This window comes from Anser brachyrhynchus (assembly GCF_964034855.1).
Source record: "Anser brachyrhynchus genome assembly, chromosome: 11".
NCBI classification, from domain to species: domain Eukaryota; kingdom Metazoa; phylum Chordata; class Aves; order Anseriformes; family Anatidae; genus Anser; species Anser brachyrhynchus.
The window spans coordinates 7,239,506-7,252,270 of record NC_137706.1 but is presented as its reverse complement, the minus strand read 5'-3'; the positions used below and the strand labels follow the sequence as shown (position 1 = coordinate 7,252,270).

Below are 12,765 nucleotides of genomic sequence, written 5' to 3'. Positions count from 1 at the left end.
CTGCACCAAAAAGTGAAAAGCCAAACACACAATGCTTGTTCATTAATTGTTAAACTTTCTAACTTTTTATGAGTATGTATTCGGATTGTGCTAGTGGGGTAAGCAAATAGTGTAATCCCATGAAGTTCCCATGGCCATTAGCTCTGGGAGAAATAGAACAATGTATTTCTGTCTGAAATTAGGAAAAAGGAGCAGCAAAGACTGGCAGACACTGTTGGGCTTCTTTGAAGTTTAAATAAAACAAGTAAGCTCATTTGCGAAGGTGATTCCCTTCCTTGGCAGGAAGAAAGTATCAAGCATATTTACAGAAACGCTGTGTTATTCTGACAAAATGTACCAAGTTTAGATATTTTATCAAAAATGCCAGTGTAATTACCATCTGCTCTTATTCTGTTTGCCTTTTCCATCTGGATACCAACATATCTCTGTATAAACATAACCCACCTACTAACTCGTCAGTCCTCCAGCCTGCCTCATAAATTGTAGCACTTAGATGATGACGTGGCTTGTTGTCCTGTTGTCAGCTTAACTGAGAGTAGATTGTGATCTCACTACAGTAATGACTCCAGCCAGAAGGATGTGCTGAGTAGGCATCAAGTGGAAGTCAAACAGAAATATGTCCCTTTAGATGATGGACTGTACAGGAAAGGGTTTTGCACATCCAGAGCTGTCTCCATGCCTGTGTTGGCCCACTGTAGTGGTACTGTCTTGCATCTACACTGGAGAGCATGAAATCACAGAGGAGATTGGTGTCTTTATCACATCATCTTTCTAATGCTGACTAGTTGTTATATTTCTGATAAATGATTAAATTTGAACTCCACTGCTATGGGTTTTGTAAGTTTCTTTTGGCCTTTCATTCCTCTTATTAAGAGGAAATTAGTCTGAGCTGTTCAGTATTATATTTTGATTTCAGATGAACTGATTTGCATTATTCCTTTCCACAGTTCTGAGTAATTACCAGAGAAAAAGGTTCATTTTATAATGCTGAATGCACCTGTGTTGTGACTTCCTCCTCCAAGGAGGAGGGATGACAAACTGATGCAATTACCTGGTGTGACATCAAGCCAATGTATGTGACCTAGGAACCTGGCTGCTCATTCGTTACTCGTTCAAGTGTTCACATTTTACCTCTTTGTGGTCTTGCCACACTGTAAATTAACAGAATAGTGTTAGTATGATATATGTTACTATCTTCATAAGGAAACGGCTGGGGGAATGCTACAGGTGTTTGTTGTAGTCAGATTTTTTTGTAGTCAGATTTGTTCTTGTGCTTGACCCACTGGTGTTTTCAGTAACTGAGTTCATGACAGTTTGGGTGTCTCTGGCTGTGAGTTTGGAAAGTCTGTCTTCAGCCCCGTCCTGTCAGAACAGCAATTTCAGGATAGCGACTGAGAACCCATATTGAACCGAAGCCTCAGCAGAGCATCTAAGGGACCTCTGCAATAGATGCTTATGCCTCTGAAATAAATGCGTATTTTCCCAGCTCACTGGGGCTATATCTCTGTGCTTGAGGGATCTGGGCTTTGTTGTTATCATGCATACTCTGCTCCTAATTAAAAAAATATTGCAGGAGCCATATAAAATATTACAAAGGCTGTGCAAATCACCTCTATCTACTAGAGACACATACCTACTTAAGTAGATCACATTCTGACTAAAGAAATTTGACCTGTATCTTTTCGTTCTGCTGTAAATTGAGGTACATTTCATTGGCATGCTACTAAATGCCTGGCACCTACCAGCTTAATAGGGGGACAAGCGAACTCATTCCTCCGTATTCAAATTAATGACACTAATTGATTCTCCACATAAAATACTATACAAATAATCGGGGTAGTATTAAACCCCACCACCAGCTCTACTTCATTGATTAGCGTCCTGTGATTTTTCTTTCAGGTAAGGGTCGCAGTCTCTTCCTCCAGTTCTGTCTGGTAAAATTTGTCCCCTGATTGAATAAGAGACAGGGTAGCCAAAAGACTGGGCTGGTGCATCCAGAATCATTAATTCAGTCAGTCAAACAAATGGGAGGCAAGAGAACAAGAAACAGTGACCAATTGGTCACATGGCGGGGGATCTGCCCTGGAGCATGAAACACACTGAGTTCAGCCCCTGAGCTGGATGGTCACAAATGCCATAATGATTTCTTAGCATGGCCCTGGCTGTGGAAGCTCATGCCAGCCTGCTGAGCAAGTTTGGCCAGGCTTCTTGAGATTCACAGATAAGATTTATTCCTGAAGCCTGACCTACATGAGTGTGTATCTAAATGTGTGAAAGCTGTGATTTGATGGCAAGCAATGAAAGGTCATAGAAAAAGCAGGCAATGCATTTAAATCAAAATGATGAAGCTGGGTAATTTCATTAGCAACAGTTGTATTTACTGGAAGTCACAGATGGTGCAGTTTAGCTTATGGCCAATTTGTTAAGACAAAATAAGTATAAAGAAAGAAATATTCCAAGTGAGAGGTGGTTAAAAATTAAATAGGCACCAGATGGCTCAAGATTGTCCTTCATACAAATTTGGTGAAAGAAGACATAAACAATCCAAAAGCATTTCTGAATGGGACACTTAGATGCTGGCTAGGCCTTTAGCAGAGCTAGGTTTAAAACCAGAGTGATTAAACTTCCCTCACTTTGTAACATCTGACATCCCAGCAAAATGTTCTACATAAACTTCTGAATTATTTTTATTTTCTATTGGATAAGTTATTGAAACTGAGAAGCAGGCTAAATGGAAAATCCATAAATCTGCCAGCCTTCGAGTACCGTTCAAGTAATCTCAGCTTTTACTTACAGCAAGGAAGATAACTTTTACTGTGCAATTTTATACATCTAAATGTGTGCACGTCAATTGTCAAGCTTTTGTGCTCAGTGGCAATATTTTAAGTGTTTGCTTTTGAGAAATGTTAGCAATTGTTGTAGGTCACTGATAATAAGCCAAGGTTATGGCTCTAGACTAAACTCCGGGAGATATAAGTTCCTGTTCTTGGCTGCTTCTAAATATTTTCTCCAGCTTTGGACAAATAAGTTTTCACATTTATATGTTTTATCTGTATGCTAGCCACTCTGGTGCATGTTGGAATATTAATGTTTTTTGCATAGTCTAGAGCTGCTAGATGGTTAGCACTGATACCTTTGTACTCGTTTGTAAAACAGTTAACAAAATGGATTCCCTGTGTTTCTAGTTGGATAACAATTTACTGTACGTTACCTGGATTCTGTTTTCTGTTCATGTGCATAATGTACCTCCTGTTCCTTACACAGGTAGATCAGGGGACTTAACACATTTTGTTCATATTACAGTATACTCCTCTACTGTAACAGAAACTCTAACATTTAAAAAAAAAAAGTGAAGACATAAATGACTTCAAGGAAAAGAGTCAGCATAATGTTACTAAAGTGTGCTCTCTAGTTTTATGTGAAACACTTAATATAGGTGACATCAGAGATACAGCAGAATCTTCTTTAAAGAAAGCTGTATGTATGGAGCTGGTTTCCTTTGAGGGTAAAAAGAAAAAAAAAAAGCTAAGGAAAACAGCCTTGAATGAGGGAGGCAGCTGGAGACTGTGTTGACTAATTAATGAGCAACATACACTTGAGAGTTTTTACTCATCCTGCACTAGCTTTGCGCATTTTTGACTGCATGTTTCATTCTCTGGGTATGAAAGCTGTGCGAGTGGTGCCTGCTTGCAGGGAAAAGATGCACTTGAAAAGATGGCTGTACGTACTCAAGGGAAATGAAAACATTTACAAATGTCCTGGAAAAGCCTGGAAGAGTCCAGATGGGAAACAGGATTTGAAGAATTTTAACATTAAATGAAATTTAAAAAAAAAAAAAAAAAAAAGATAATCCAGGAATGATTTTCCCATGTGCCAAGTAATGCACAAGCACAGCCTTGCCAGAGAAACACATTCTCCACATCCATCAGGAGCAGTTCATGTGTCAGGTGCTAGAGTTGCACCTATGAACAGGAAGGTGATTCACAGTCATGGCGTTGTGTTGAAAAGGATCATCCAAGTTAAGGTAATAACATTTTTTTAAGAGGCAAAATGACAAAAATGATATTACTGACCTTTGAGCAGAAATAGTACAGACTCTTTCTTGTATGTATTCACAGTGCTTTCTGTGTGGGAAGAGAAAGGGGGAATGGCGGAAAGGCAGGCTAGGAGGAAATCAGTCTCTTTGAAGTGTGTGCCCCAAAAGCTTTGTATTCAGCTACTGCCTTTTAGTTATTGCTACCCTTTGCAAACTGGTTAAATGTCAGTGCCTAGACAGCGCATCTTTTGCTGTGTTTCTGAGAACCTGTCACCTGGGAGACCAATTCTTCTGCCTGAAGTTAGACCAGCTCTGATTGTACTCTAAGGCTTGAACACTAGTAGTGGCAAACCCCTGCAGCATTTACACTGGGAACCTTTGACCCTCTGCAGGTAAGATATCATCCTGCTCAACACCCATGACCCTTACACTTTACAGCAGGTGTTCCTAGTTCATAAATATGGTTCTGTTCCAGGCTCATAAGCAGATGCAAATTGTCCCGAACTTGCAATTAATGGCGTTACGGAGTCAAAAGCTAACTCCAGTTACAGAAACAGTGCTGAGCGTGATTTGTCCTTACCTATGTTTGAAGCTAATAATGTTCTGTAGTCTGGTAGCCCCTTGTTGCTAATATTCTTGGTGAGCAAGGTGTAGGGCCTGTAGCACAGGAGTAAAAACAAGACCACATATGGGTGTTTAATGACAAGATGGGTTGAGGCTCTGTAGGTAGCTGAACCAATGTTGATGCTCTGAAGTATGTGTCTACTCCTTTTTAAGTATGGTAGAAACAGTGAAGTAGAGAAAGCATAAAGCTTGCAAATTATATAGCAAGAAATCTGTAAACAGAGTAGAGTTTCAACTCTACATCCTTTTTTCCACTGGATCAGTTTCATGATTTAGCAGATCAGATGTTTGTGCATTAAAGAAAATACTGTTGGAAGTGAATTTAAACTGAGTATGAATAAGGTATTCTGTGTATCAGCAGAAAGCATCTGAGGCTTAGTGCTAAACACCTGGTAAATTCTGTTACGCAGAATGCATGTAAGTGGTATTAGTGCTAGTATTTATATTACTTTATAAATATGAAGTCCTGTGTGGTTTATATCATGCATAGGTTGTTAACCCTTGGTATCCAACGTAATGTAAGACTGTTCTCAGTTGTCCTGTTGTTGTGCACCTTTGAAGACTAAAAATTCTTCAGCAGACTAGTTTTATTGTGCTGTCTTGAAGTTTGTTAGTTATTTTTTTTCTAACAAACCTAGGCCTTTGATTACTTTTATTTTAAATGTTTTGTTTTCAAGTGTCTGTTGTCTGTCCCACTATAGCAGTATATGAACTTTTATAAAGACCAAAGACAGAAATAAATCAAGAACTTTGCATATTTCATAAAAATTGTTGTTGTTTAGAATGAGCCTCTTCACTGTAGATGTGCCAGCTGACAAGGGTTTGGATTGCTCAGTTAAACCTTAAGGAGAAGGAAAACTGTGTCGTTGTTGCAGTCGTAATAACCGTGGATTCAAACTGTCCTCTGGGTAGTAGCGTAACAAGTCCTGTTATTTGCCAAAAGAATAAAACTCCATTTACATCTTCTAAACCAAAACCATCTGAACAGAATTATCGGTCCAACTCATCATTCCTAGAGGTGCTTACACAGAACGCACTGTGTCAGGAGCTTTCTGCTATAGCCAGAAGAAGGTTTAGAAGCGTGACCGAGGAGCTCATTTTATGTGAGTTACATGAAAGGGCTTTTTCTTGATTGTTTTGCTAGCATATGGGATGTGTGTATGTAGCTGGAAAAAACAGGGGATTTGATACACATCTCATTTAGCTGGTGCTGTGTGGATTCTTGCATAAGAGAAGCCTTTCCTGGCTAATGTTTAGTCCTGCAATAATTGTACCTAGGATTTTGTTTTAGCATTCATTTTTCAGGCTTTTTTGTTTTTGGGTTACTAATTCTGCCAACACTAATTAGAACCAAGATGCTAAAGTCTTTCTTCCCAGGATACAAATTTACAATCCTTTCCTTTTTCTTCAGAAGACTAGTCCTGGCTTCTTCCTCTGTGGTTCTCAAGTGTCAGCGTTGATGAATGTATAGATAGGGTTTGTGTGTCCGGAGTCTGCTGGGTTCTACTGACCTGTAACTTAAGGCTCTACCCGCGTGCACACCAGCAAGGTAATCTGTACACTTGAATAGTTATCCTTAATTTTGATTGTGTTGTGACTTCTGCATTAATTGCTTAATTTTCCCTAACTCTATTAACTGTCTTATTAGCATATATCATTGGTGTTGGTTTTAGAGTGCAAATTAGCATATAGGACTTGCTTCTGAAAATTTTTCGATGAAAGCCTTACAGTTCAAATTTTGTCATCTCCAGGAAGGACTCAAGACTCAGTTATAGCTGCTTATTCTTTGATGAACACTTTAGTGCTAGCAACCAGTTCAAAACAGGGGAAAATGTGTAGGAATATATATGGTTGGGGTTGAAAACCAGGGTGAAAGAAAGTTCACAATACCTTTCCTAAATAAAAGTGTATTTACAATATAGGACATCCTCCAGAGCCCATGTAATATAGTCTTTGAGGGATTACAGAAGCTCTTGGAGTTAAATTGATTCAAAAATATACAATTCTTATTAACCGAAATCAGATGGGAAATAATGGCTAGGTAAAATAGGCAAAGAATTCACATGACGAGTTTGTACTGGCCCAGTCTTGTTTATGCATGCTCCTTTGACTTCTGTCTATATTTCTGGGTGGTTGATATGCCATGGGAGAAGAGCTTCAGAAGCTAAGGTTTCGAATTTTGGGGGAGACCTTGTTCTGGCTGGGTCACGTGGGTATTTGTGAAACCATGCAGCTTAGGCTTGAGTATGACTCCTCACATTTACTTCACCCTTTCTTGCACAACAGAAGAGGACATTTCTTTTTCTTCTCTGGAGGTGTCTGCATTTTGATGGTTCACCATGATTTGATTTTTCTTGTTTTTCCTCCAGTTAATTATTTCAGAAGATGAGAAGATCTAATTCATTATGACAAACTATACAGAAGGAATTGTGTAGAGATGTGTGACTGGTAGATACACCAGCAAGTACAGTGCATATACAGTAACTAAGAACTGTCAGCCATAGAAACGCTGTTAATTGACATATAATACTTAGCACTTTTAGAGCAATTTACATCTTCTAAGGAACATACTATATAAGCACTAATTAATCTCTAATTAACTTATCTATATGTATTAGTCAATTAATCTCTAATTAGTTTATTTGCAGATTCTTCCACATTGGGAACTAATTTAGGAGAGACTTAAACCTCTTGGGACTAGTTCTGATCTCTCACAGAGGTGGAAATCAGGAGGAGCTTTAAATCCACTATAGTGGAGTCATAGGGATACACTGGTGAAAAACTGCTCCAATAAATGTATAAATAAGGCTCTTTGAGCTCAGAGAGACATTCTATGCTGTGGCGGGAAGCGACATCCAAATAAAATTAATTAGCCAATATTGATGGGTTTTAAAAGTAGAGTGTTGTTGTTTTTAATCTATTTTTTTCACAATACAACATACTACTTTAAGAGTATTAGCAGGAGTGGAGAAAGCAGCTAACAAGCCTGAATTGCAAACTTGCTTACTGCTAATGCACTTGTTATGGGGTAGGGCTCTCGGACAGAGAGTGAGGGAGAATAAAACTTAGCATTTTTTAAATGGAAACAGTCTGTCTCCACACATACCACTCATCATGGCTGAAAATAAACTTCAGAGGGATGCTTCTGACACACATTTGGCCTAATGATCCCAGGTCTTAAGTTCACTTACCTTTTGAAATGATAAAGATAAAAACATGTCTAGTTTTAGAGGTGACAAAGGCACTGTATGTTTTATAAAGTCTTTTTATCCTGTTTCTAGAACACTGTCCAGATAAATGTGAGAGAAGGAATTCATTTCCTTAACATTTGAAGAGCCAGTGTAATGGGAGGTTTGACTGTTTCAGAGATGTCCGTTGCCTATGTTCCCCTTTATAGTGGGTAGGATTGTTTAAGCCATTCAAAAGTAAGTCCTCCTCCATGGTGGTGGCACTGCAAAGGCAGCAGGGCTTTGCCCCTAGACAATGGGGGGTCTGTTTGCTTTGGAGCAGCAAGGAGCCCAGGTGTGGAAGCAGAAGGGCATAGGGCAGTTCAGCTCTAGCTCCTGAGGACTACCAGGAGCACGTTGCCTCGTGTCTTTTCCATATTAAGGACTAAGTATGACATACAGAGTCTGAGTCTGGACAACGCTGTAATAGTCCCAAACGGCTGTGCAGTTTTGTTATCTCTTTGGGGAGAGAAATAGGTGAGTTCTAAGGAAGTTATAAATTTCCTCGTATTACTTTTACTGGATTAGTTAAACCAGCTGAAGCAGCAGGACTACGTTGTACTAAGACTGCAGGAAGTAGACTGCTAAATGCTGACACTGGTCATAAAACTGATATTTTATTTAGGTGTCCTTGCAGCACAGGACTATCTGACATCATGTTTATTGTCTGTATACGGTAGAAATATAAGAAATCATATACATTTTGGTAGGTAGTGTTCTGATTCAGTCATAATAATTCACAATGTTGCTTCAGGGCTTCCATATTGCTTTGGGCATAAAGCTGTATTATAAATTACAGCACACAAAGCTGAATTTGACCTACCAGTTGATGCATAAGAAACTGACTTAATTCTGAATATTAACTACATATTGTGGCCTAGAGGTTTTTTCTCCTCTATCTGTAGCACTGAATTATACAAGAATCTTTCTCTTGGGTGAAACCTAAATATAAATACTTTCCCAGCCTTAATACCATACAAAGGTACCAATGGGAGAATATTTTCATCCTAAATATTTCTAATGGCAGCAAAAGTAATTCTGAATATTGACAACTACAGGAAGTAATTATCTAGACTTCTCAAAAAGTAAGCATCAGGAGCTGATTTATGTCTGAAGGATTTTATGCAGTAGTCATTATGAATAGAGAAATATTCTGATTGCAATGGCATGTTATTTCTTGTTCTGCACAGACCTATCTAATGATCATGGATTCTAGCTCAGGTCTAGAATTTTGCCTTAGGCTGAACTATGTGATAAAAAATTTTGGACCTGGTGAAATTGTCTAAAATAAAAATTATGTGGTCAAACCATCTTGGAATTTGAATTCCACTCACAAAGTTTTTGCTACTGGTCGATAATGTATGTTAATATGATCTGCAATATATACTTACTCACTAGAAGGACTAGAGATGTGTCTTTAGAGACCGAGTCAAAATGTGCTCATTTTCTTCGAAGATATTGCTGCGGAAGGTCACAAACTAGTTCTTTAGGTTATTTCATAACTATCTGAAAAAAAAATCATGACAAATCACGGGATTTTCTTAAAATCTAAAATAATTACCTTACATTGTGCTAGAGGTAAATGTGTATTAATAATTATATATTGCATTTTCTGTGAAATTCTTAGGCATTTGCAGGACTTTTCCATAAGTACAACGAAAATTATGTAGTTTTTTCTGTCCTTTATAAATCATATCATATCATAGCTAGTTTTTTCTTTCAACTATTCATTAACCTTATCTGACTTGTAAGAATGTCGAATACAACAGTATCAGTTACTGTAAAGACTGCAGCATATTTCAAGTGCTTTAACTGGCAGGCATACAATTCCACACCACCCAGCAGTGTTTTCTGTTGCTCATGCTTCACTTAATTCTCACCTTCAGGGTTACAGCTCTGGGTCTTTTCAAACAGTTGGCTTTCTGTGTTTTTTTCCCCATTTGTCTAACAATGCTGTTTGGTACCAGTGTCTCTCACTGTGCCTCTCTGCCAGCAGGAGGCATGAACTGAGCTCTGAATGGCATCACCTACGAGGACCTATCCTCTCCTTGTACAGTATGGCCCCTAGGGAAGCTATGACCTCTTCTCATGCCCAGATCTACCACCTGACAGGATCTTCCCAGGAGATATTCTGTAAGCCATCAACTGTCCTTAAAACTAAAAAAAAAAAGGCGACAGTATAAAATTCTCCAAAATGCTGGATGGAAGATGAAAGCATCTCAGTGATGTTTTTCTTTGTGGCACATCAAAAGGAGAGATGAGTAGACTATTTTTACTTCTGCTATCATCCTGCCTCAGAGGAAAAGGGAATAGAGAGGAAGAATATGGAGCTGGTCTGCTTGGGATCTTCTTATCCCCTATATTCTTGCTGAAGAAGGAAGACCAAAAATTCCAGATCCCCAGGCCCTCTTGTCTAGCAAGGCCCATACAGATGCTATCAGTCTGGATAGGCAGTGATCAACATTAACAGTTTAATCAGTCAGTAAGGCCTTCATTTCTTTGCAGGTACCATAGTAGCTACTATTACCACGCAGTTGTTATTTCTGCTTGCCTGCAACACTTCAGGTGGAGTTCAGATGGTGGATACTCCTAGTAAATGCTAAACTGCATTTGAAAACTTGTGATTCAAGAGTACTTTAAATACCAAGTGTTGTGGTTTAACCCGGCTGGCTGACTCAATTCTCTCTGGGGTGCCATGTTGCCATAGGACTTGCTTTTCAAGGCCCAGGATAGTGTTCCGGGCGGTGGCATGGGGCACAGGATATGTTTCCAGCCATCCGGTGGTTGCTTCCACCATTGTAAGTACGTGGCGCTTGCCATTGCGGGTTTGAGGGAGTGTGATGTAATCAATCTGCCAGGCCTCTCCATATTTATATGCGGGGTCAACTTGCACTGCTACAGCTCGTTTCTCTGACCCAGACACAGGAGGGGGAGCAGCTGCAGGAGCTGGAGCTGCTGCAGGGGTTGGAGTGGCTGCAGGAGCAGGAGCTGGAGCGGCTGCAGGAGCTGGAGCTAGGTTGCTAGTAGCATCAATTGCAGCTCGATAGGCACAAGCCAGACCCCAGCACGCTACAGTGATTTGTGTCACTTTGGAACTGCCAGAGTCATGACACCTTTTTTTCAAGCATTCTGCCAGCTTTTTAGGATTTTGCAGTTGTTCAGGGGTGAATGTCCAAAACACTGGAGGTGACCACTGCTCTAGAAACCTGCCCATATCCTCCCACACTCCCTGCCACTCGCAACTATCCCGCCTCAAGACAGATCTCCGGATGAGATTCCTAAGTAGTTGTTTAACCCTCAACAAAACCTGAAGCGCATTCAGGAGACATAACAACAAGAGCAGGCTCGTCTGAGTATCCCAAGGATATTCAACATCTCGGAGAACCACCGTAACTAGCTCGGGGCATAAGAGGGTGGTGAAGGAGAAAGGGAGAGTGAACAGGTAGGGAAACATGTCTTCCCCTGTCCCCTTCACAGATTGGCTTCCTAACGAAAAAAGGCAATAGGTGTAATTGCTAATAGTTTCCGAGACATGGTTTCCAAAGTATAGAGTCGACGTCAGTGCTGAGTACAAATACCAGGTTAGAGTCGTGACCAGATATTTCATCATTTCATAAGCCATTGTTACACCGCACAGTACCATAACAATCTTAAACCAGGGCCCGGAAAGGATAAACAGTGCAACAGGGAGCACATACAGAAAGTAACGCGCTATAAAACTCAATTTGGAAAACAGGCACAGCAGACTGGAGATTAAGGCAATCAACATCGTGACTAGCAACTATTAAGCAGGTCCAATACTTATACCAATTTTAGTTTAACACACTCAGGTCAAATTTGTCGATATCTCAACCCTTCGAGCCCCACACTGGGCGCCAAAAGGACTGTTGTGGTTTAACCCGGCTGGCAGCTAAACACCACACAGCCGTTCGCTCACCCTCCCCCCTCCCTCTCTGGGATGGGGGAGAGAAACGGGAAAGTGAAGCCTGTGAGTTGAGATAAAGACAGTTTATTAAGACAGGAATATAATAATAACAATAATAGTGATAATGATAATAGTATTAATAATAATAATGTGTACGAAACAAGTGATGCACAATGCAATTGCTCACCACCCGCTGACCGATGCCCAGCCTATCCCCGAGCAGCAGGCCCCCCACCCCGGCCAGCCACCCCTATATACTGTTTAGCATGACGTCAGATGGTATGGAATCCCCCTTTGGCCAGTTTGGGTCAGCTGTCCTGGGTCTGTCCCCTCCCAGCTCCTGCTGCACCCCCAGCCTGCTCGCTGGCAGGACAGAGCGAGAAGCCGAAAAGTCCTTGGCCTGGTGTAAGCACTGCTCTGCAACAATTAAAACATCAGCATGTTATCAGCGCTCTTCTCATCCTAATCCAAAACATAGCACCCTACCAGCTACTATGAGGAAAAATTAACTCTGTCCTAACTGGAACCAGGACACCAAGTCATCAGAAAATTGTTTTTAAGAAAAAAAAAAGGCTCATTTCAAAATATTCTGAAAACATTCTGGAATCAGCTTTCAACTACTGAAATACTTTTTCCACAGTGCTTGTCTCTACAAATTCTTACAACATGTTATCCCAGAATTATAACCTGGTGTGATATTATCTCATTTTCAGTTGAGTCCTGGTGAGAAGCATATGACAAACAGCAGTATACCCAATCATTTCCAGATACATACTTCATCCATCATAAATATTTAAAGTTTAATCATTAATCAAAACAGCTGCACCCTTCCTTCAAGTGATCAGCCACTAATAGCTTAAGAACTCTGATTTATTTTAATTAAAAAAAAAACAAAATACAAAACCCACAAAACAACAAAATAAATAAATAATCTGACTTTCACAAGCTCTCCC

The 12,765-nt window shown here is 39.9% G+C and overlaps 1 long non-coding RNA gene across 1 annotated transcript in view; it reads right to left on the bottom strand.

The window, feature by feature from the left end:
• The window catches only part of LOC308201187, a 43,951-nt gene extending 31,918 nt beyond the window's left edge, over window positions 1–12,033 (bottom strand). Inside the window, exons 1-2 of the long non-coding RNA XR_013956110.1 lie at window positions 12,000–12,033; window positions 9,279–9,393 (exon numbers count right to left, since the gene is read on the bottom strand). This is a non-coding gene — a long non-coding RNA (uncharacterized lncRNA). The remainder of the gene's footprint in view (window positions 1–9,278; window positions 9,394–11,999) is intronic.
• Window positions 12,034–12,765: the final 732 nt, after the last annotated feature.